Source organism: Tupaia chinensis, unplaced genomic scaffold (genome assembly GCF_000334495.1).
Source record: "Tupaia chinensis unplaced genomic scaffold, TupChi_1.0 Scaffold143594_1, whole genome shotgun sequence".
Classification (NCBI taxonomy): domain Eukaryota; kingdom Metazoa; phylum Chordata; class Mammalia; order Scandentia; family Tupaiidae; genus Tupaia; species Tupaia belangeri.
Window position 1 is genome coordinate 379,844 of NW_006203440.1, and position 7,215 is coordinate 387,058.

Below are 7,215 nucleotides of genomic sequence, written 5' to 3' on the forward strand. Positions count from 1 at the left end.
GACTCTCACATTCTTTTCTCATACCGGCTGAACACAGGATCACCAGATGAGGATGGGCAGAGATTTCACTTCTCTTAATTCAAATCTTCCCAGTGTCTCTCCTGGATCTTTTAACTACTAAACAGCATTCTTTTTATTTTCTAAGCTCTCCTTTTAGAGCCAAGTGTCTCATTCTAGTAGCTGGAAAGATAGTGTCATTGTCTGCTTATTTTAAAATGTCCCCCCATTCTGTTGTCTTGAGAGTCTGACCTCCCATATTGGGGAAGGAAAAGAGGTCACTAGAACAGGCCAGTAGAGAGTAACTATAACTGTCCTCGCTTAGGCATGACATGGCCTGAGTGTTCCAGTGGCAGGAGGGGCTCTTCTCACCCATTAAAATAAAATTCCACTCCAGAATTCTCTTTTGTAAGACTATTGCTTGCACTCAACCAGCCCCACTGTCACCTGCCAGGCCTTTCACCAGCTGCCTCTTCTGCTTCCTCCTTGTTAAGTAAATCGGGTGACTGAGTTACCCTGATCCAAGATTGTCCATTTCAGCCCAGGAAACTACAGTGGTGACAAGGACATGGGACTTCTGCCAGATTACAGATGGTTTAATACAACTGCCATCCTGGCTGACAACTGAAAGGGAACCTTGAATTATTGTGTTTAATTTTTGTGGGACACTACAATTTCAAATCCACAGGATACATTAGGCTTCAAGTTCCCTGCAGAATTCTAAAATAACCTTTGCTAATGAGGATGTCTGATACTGTTACTGTAAAAGATGAAACTAAAACAACAAAGAATTTGGAGGCAGAAGTAAAAGATACAACCAGAGTTGAAAATCTTACCAAATCAGAAAACTATGGGAAAATTTTGACAGAGAAGAATGAAAGTTGTATTGATAACAATATTGATTTGCAGGAGAAAATGCAAATCCAGTTAACATAATCATCTGAAAAAGAGGAGAAGCCCTCAAAAGATGAAGCAAAAAAAGAAAAAGCCACTGATAAGTTACCCAGGAAAAATGTTATCGAGAGATTCCAAGAATATACTGATTCAACTGGCATAGATCTACATGAATTTTTAGTAAATACATTAAAAAATAATCCCAGAGACAGAATGATGCTGCTGAAATTGGAACAAGAAATTTTAGATGTCATTGGTAATAATAGTCTCCATGTAAAAAGTCCCCCCAATGACATCTTGCCATAGGATGCTACTACACAGAGTAGCTGTTCACTTTGGATTAGACCATAATGTTGATCAGAGTGGGAAAACTGTCATAGTAAACAAAACTAGTAATACAAGAATACCTGAGCAGAAATTTAATGAACATATCAAGGATGATAAATGTGAAGATGTTCAGAAACAATATATCCTGAAGAAAGATAACTCCAGCTTTGACAAAGATGATAACCAGATGAGAATACATTTGATGACAGAAGAAGCGAATCTACTGAAGAAAGAGAGGAAGAGTACCAGCAAGCTAGAGACCTAATATTTCCCCAAGATTCCCTGTGTTCAGAAGAGAATAACATTATTGACAAAAGAATCCAAGATGAGGATGCTAGTAGTACCCAGCAGAGGCACCAGATATTTGGAGTTAATAAAGGAGCTTCAGGGAGATCAACAAATTGCCACCAAAGTAGCACTGAAAATAAGTTGAAGTGCTTGGATCTCAGCCCTGGAGCAGCACAGATTTAGACAGCTCTCTTTGAAATTTGAAGCCTACTGTAACCAAAGCCAGCAGCTTCAGTGGTATCTCAGTTCGGACAAGAGGTGATAGCTCTGGAAGCAGCAAAATCATAGGTAGGCTTTTAAAACAGGTTCTGTGTCTTCTGGTAGTGTAAAGTCATCTACTGGCTGTCTTTCTCACATCCAGCAGCCTCTTAAGGTACAGCTCTCAGGCTGTCTTCTCATGACACACCTGTTTCTTTTGATGTGGCCTAAATGGGCAAGTCACATCTAGCACTAGCCTTTTGCTTCCCTTGGAAATGGCAGGCATAGCACCTGGCAATATTATGATCAACCCCACAAATGGGTCAGCCCTTCATAAAGCCAGATGGGAATCCAGTTGTGTATAATCCAGTTGTGTATAATCCACAACCAGTTTGAACCCAAGTGCCTGGACCTCCACAGCCATCTCTACCACTCCCACCACCTTAACAACCAGCAGCTAATCATATGTTCTCACAGCCTGTTCGTCCTCTGCAGTCCTCTTCACAGTCTGTTCAGTACTCTATAGACCCTTACCCATCCCTGCTCCTGGCAGTCTCACCCACCCATCAATACTCCCATGTAGGATACTCTTGGGTCCCAATGTAGCCACTTGAGTCTTGCCCACCAACCATCTACTGATAATTCTGATCCATATGCCACCATGTTCCAGTCTACTGTTGTTTTCTAGTCCCCACAGCAGTCAGGTTATATTGTGAGGCTGCCCCTCCACCACATCTTCCACCGCCACCACCTCTTCCTCCTCTCCCCCCACCCCAACCTGGGTAGCCAGTGCCTACTGACAGTCATCCCAACAGTCAGACTGTGCTCCAGCAGCCCTCACCACAGATGCCAGCTTGTTATTGTGCTCCAGGCCACTATCACGTAGTCAGCCTCAGTACTGCCCGGTCCCTTCTGTCCATTACAATTCACATCTAAACCAACCACTGCCACAGCCTACACAGCAGACAGGTTATCAAGTTGTGCCCAACCAGCAGCTAAACTACCAAGGAATAGTTGGAATTCAGCAACCCCAGAGTCAGAGCCTAGTCAGTGGCCAACCCAAGAACATTAGAAATGAGATTCAAGGAATGGTCATTCCCTATCCTTCAGTGCCATCCAATCAGTTTCACTGCCTCAAGGTTCTCAAGGAATTGCCCATCAGACTTATCAACAGTCTGTTATGTTCCCTAATCAGTCTAATCAAGGATCTGTGCCCACAACAGGAATGCAAGTTTAGTATAGTGTCATTCCACCTGGTCAGCAAAATAATTTAAGCTCTTCAGTAGGTTGCTTGCAACACACAGGATCACAACAAGTACAGTTTCCTTGATCTACTTCACCATGCAATTCCCAGCAGCTTCAAGGCCACCAGTGGTGCAGCTGTCCCCCCAAAACCAGCTGGTGGAGGAGTGGTGATGATGCAGCTCAATGTACCAAACAATCCACAACCTCGGTCTCACTCACCCTCTCCAATGGAAGTCAAGCAAATATTACTGTGATCACCAGAGAAGACAGAAATGTGTGGAATTTAGCAATGTAGACAATACTGTCCAGCACAGCCCTCACTCAGTAGTCCCATTATCTCACCAGCTCAGTCACCAGCACCAGCTCAGCTGTCTACCCTGAAAACCATATGTCCCTCGCAACCTCCACTTCCCATCATGCCCCAGTTTTCTAGGCCTTTTGTCCCCAGGCAAGGAGATGCCAGGAATCAATCCATTACTTGGCCAGCTACTGCAGAACAAGCCTCCTGCTGTGCTGCACCAACACATTCCAAACCAACAGGATCCGTCTTGCAGCAAGCATGGAAACCGAAGAAGGAGGTAAGCTAAAAAAGCAGCATCCACAGACCTCGGAGCAGGAGAAGCAGTAATTGGAAAAGTCTTGGAAATCACTTAAATGCCAGATGGAATAACTCGCATGGAAGTTGAAAAGCTTTTTGGGGAGTTCTAAAAAATTGACATCAAGATCTGGTGGCTCCGAGACCCCAAATTACATCCCAAACTATATCATCAACCCCTCTGCTGTGGCAGTGGAGACAACACTGCCAATCCTAAATGTTCTAAACCTAGTGCCTTGGCCTCCACGTACAGTGTCTTAGCCACATTCCCCTCCATTTCAGCTGCACATAAGGCACCGAAGAAACAAATTAACGCAGTTAACAAATATAAGCTGAGAACAAGCAAGAAGCATTACAACTTTCACATTTTGGAAAGGGCAAGTTCTCAGTAACAGCCACCTTTGGACTCTTTCGCTTCATGATTCCCCTGCCCTCTCCCATCTTTGATTGGCTTGGTATTTGGAGCTTCTGTTAACATGATAGAGACTCCTAGGACATGTGGTTATGGTGTTACAGCTTTTGAAGAAAGGCTGGGGATCCAGCAAAGATAGGAGAAAGATATACATTTCACCTCACATGACTGTAGGAATCCACATCAGAATGATACAGGGTTAGCAGTTTTTTCCTGAGGAAATGCTGTTCAAATACCTTCTAACTTTTATAATTATTTTGTTTTATACTTCTGAATTCTTGTGTCAGATTCAAAGCTCTCTTGTATAGCAAATTATTCTTCAAAATGATTATAACCAGTTGCAACCTCTATTTCCTTTTGTAGCCAGCACAATGTGACCCGGCTTAGAATTTTGGGGAAAAAGAAAGAAGGAGTGGAATAATCAAGTCAAAACTGGTCAAAGCTGTGTGCTATTTTTTTGGGGACTGGGCTGCTACTGAAAGTCCACAAATAGCATATCATCTTCCCCTGAATCTCCACACAGAAACAATTTCCAGAAAATCCAGAACTCTTCCTCTTAATGTCCTTTCCATATTTGTTTAGGTAGTATGGACACTAAGTGAAAATTATGTTCTTAACTCCTCTTAATCAAACTACTTGGATTCAAAGGGAAATAGGAATCATTCTAGGCAGGAAACCACTTCCTTTATTTGGGGGGGGGAGAGGTTTTTGCTATAGGGTGCGTGTGCTAACTAGAAAGACAGAGACAGACAGAAAGCGAGAAATCACCCCTCCCCCCCAGGGGGGTTGGCCACGCCACAATCCCTCCTCCTCCATTTTCCTCTTGGGATCTTGGGCATGCATGCACACATGCTCGGCATGAGTTTCAGCCACCAGGTCCAGGACTCAAATCACCAACTGATAGTCCCAATTTATTCTCATTATTTTTAAAAACATTCATTCACTACATATCCCTTGGCTTGTATAAAGAATTTAACCAACACAGAATACTTTTCATACCAGTCCAGTCGAGAGTACTATACATTTTATCACCAACATGTAATAAACCATTTCTGTGTCCCACTAATGTCATGCCTATTTGTTCTCTTGCTATCCTTCTCTATACTTTTCCCTTTTCCCGCCCCATTCCATACTTCTTCAGCATCCTTAACTATTTTCACTGCTTTTATACCCTCCAATATTTCGATCTCTACCATAAAGTGCGGATAGTTGGTATATATTAAGTGGATACATACAATATTTTTCTTTCGTATCCTGGCTTGTTTCACTCAGCAATAGATTCTCCATATTCTATCATGTTCTATCAAATTCCAGGTTTTTTTTTTTTTATGGCTGAGTAGTATTCCATACAGTATATGTGCCACACTTCTTCCATCTGTTCGTGAACAGTTGGGTTGGTTTCATGTCTTAGCAATCATGAAAAATGCTGCAATAAACATTGATGTACAAGCACTTTTCAGACTGAGCAGTGGCATTGTTAGATTAAATGGTAGTTGTATTTGTAGATCTTTGAGAAACATCCATATTGTTTTCCACAGTGGCTGAATCAGTTTACATTCTCACCAACAGTGTAGGAGAGTTCCCCTTTCAGCACATTAGGGGGTGACTTATTTTTCCTCTTTCTCTCTCTAGTGAGCACATGCACCCTATGGCCAAAAAAGAAAAAAAAAGTAATAATTATAATAATTTTTTAAAAAGAGAAGAGATGAAGGCTTTACTATGCATCATGTGATGCTATGCCAGGTAAGAATGTAGGAAACATCCCAAAATCGTAATTGAGCTATAAGGAATTAAAGTAACACCATATTAAATATGAGAGTTTTTTTTTTTTTTTTGGAGAGGTTTTCGCTATAGGGCGTGTGCGCTCACCAGACAGACAGAGACATAGAGACAGAAAGTGAGAAATCACCCCCCAGGGGGGATGGTCACACAGCAATCCCTTCTCCTCCATTCTCCTCTCAGGATCTTGGGCACGCACGCACATGCGCCCGGCGTGAGTTTTAAGCCACTGGGTCCGGGAAGCGAACCGCAGTCGACTACGTGAGAGTCCAGCGACATAGCTGGACTGCTGGTTCCCATGACAGTTTGCTTTTTGGTGACTGACCTTGCTTTACTGTTTAACTTGTAACAATTAATAAAAGAAACTAATCATAGCCTTACTGAGTTTTCACAGGAACTGAGACTTGAGACCAGAGAACAGATGTGTCTAAGAAAATGAAAGACAGATACATGCTGGCCTTGAGGGTCAGATGACCACAACTGTGAACAACAATTTGGTGCCATCAACTCTCCATGTGACTAAGAAAATGACTGATTTTCTTCCCCCTCTCTCCACTTCCCTTACTGATTTTATCTTTCCTTTTTAAACCTCTCATTCCAGCCTGATACTTTGCTTTTTTGCCTTTTTTTAGAGAGGTTATTTATTTATCTATTTATTTAGCTACAGAGAGCATGCACCTGCTGGGGAGGGAGGGAGGGAGGGAGGACGCACGAGAGAGAGAGAGAGAGAGAGAGAGAGAGAGATAGATAGATAGATAGAAAGATCACCCCCAGGGAGGATGGACATGCCACAATCCTTTCTCCTCTCAGAATTTTGGGCATGTGTCTTCTATTTGCCTCTCAGGATTTTGGGTACACACATACACATGCCTGACATGAATTTCAAGCTGCCAGGTCTGGGACTCAAACACAGTTGGCCATGTGGGAGTCCAGCCCCTTAACCACTATGCAACCTGTTGAACTCAAGACTTTGGAGATGGTCTTTGAGCATTAGTTTGCCATCTTCCCAGGTCCCTGTTTTCTGAATAAAGCTACTTTTTCTTTACAACACTGGTCTTTCAAGTATTGGCTTATCAAGCATTGGGAAGCCCAGGTTGGGTTTGGTCAACAGGCTAGACCTACAGCTGGTCCAGTTACAGAATTTGGCAAGCCTCCTGGAGCAGTGCCTTCTAGTGTCCAATGCCTTAGGGTCTCCAGGAGCCACATAATTGGCTGTGGCAGCAAGTGTTTTTCATGGCTGTGAAGTCATGGAGGTGCAAGTTGTCCAAGGTTAGTTGGCCCAAGAGCAGGGGCAATGATCTCAGGGACAGACCCAAGCAGCTGCCCAAAACTGCATATTGTTTTATGAAAACTCCCTTTTCTTCCTGCCTGGCATTGGCTGCCTGCTTTCAAGATTTGTGGAAGGAAACAAGCATCTGGAACAAGATGATGAATCTTTTTCAACCAAGTAAGGCTACCAACAGTGTGTGCCAGGGTCTTC

General features: G+C 43.0%; 1 pseudogene; it reads left to right on the forward strand.

Annotated features, from left to right (window-relative positions):
* The first annotated feature begins 735 nt into the window (after positions 1–735).
* LOC102502064 (R3H domain-containing protein 1-like) lies at positions 736–3,936 on the forward strand (annotated as a pseudogene).
* Positions 3,937–7,215: the final 3,279 nt, after the last annotated feature.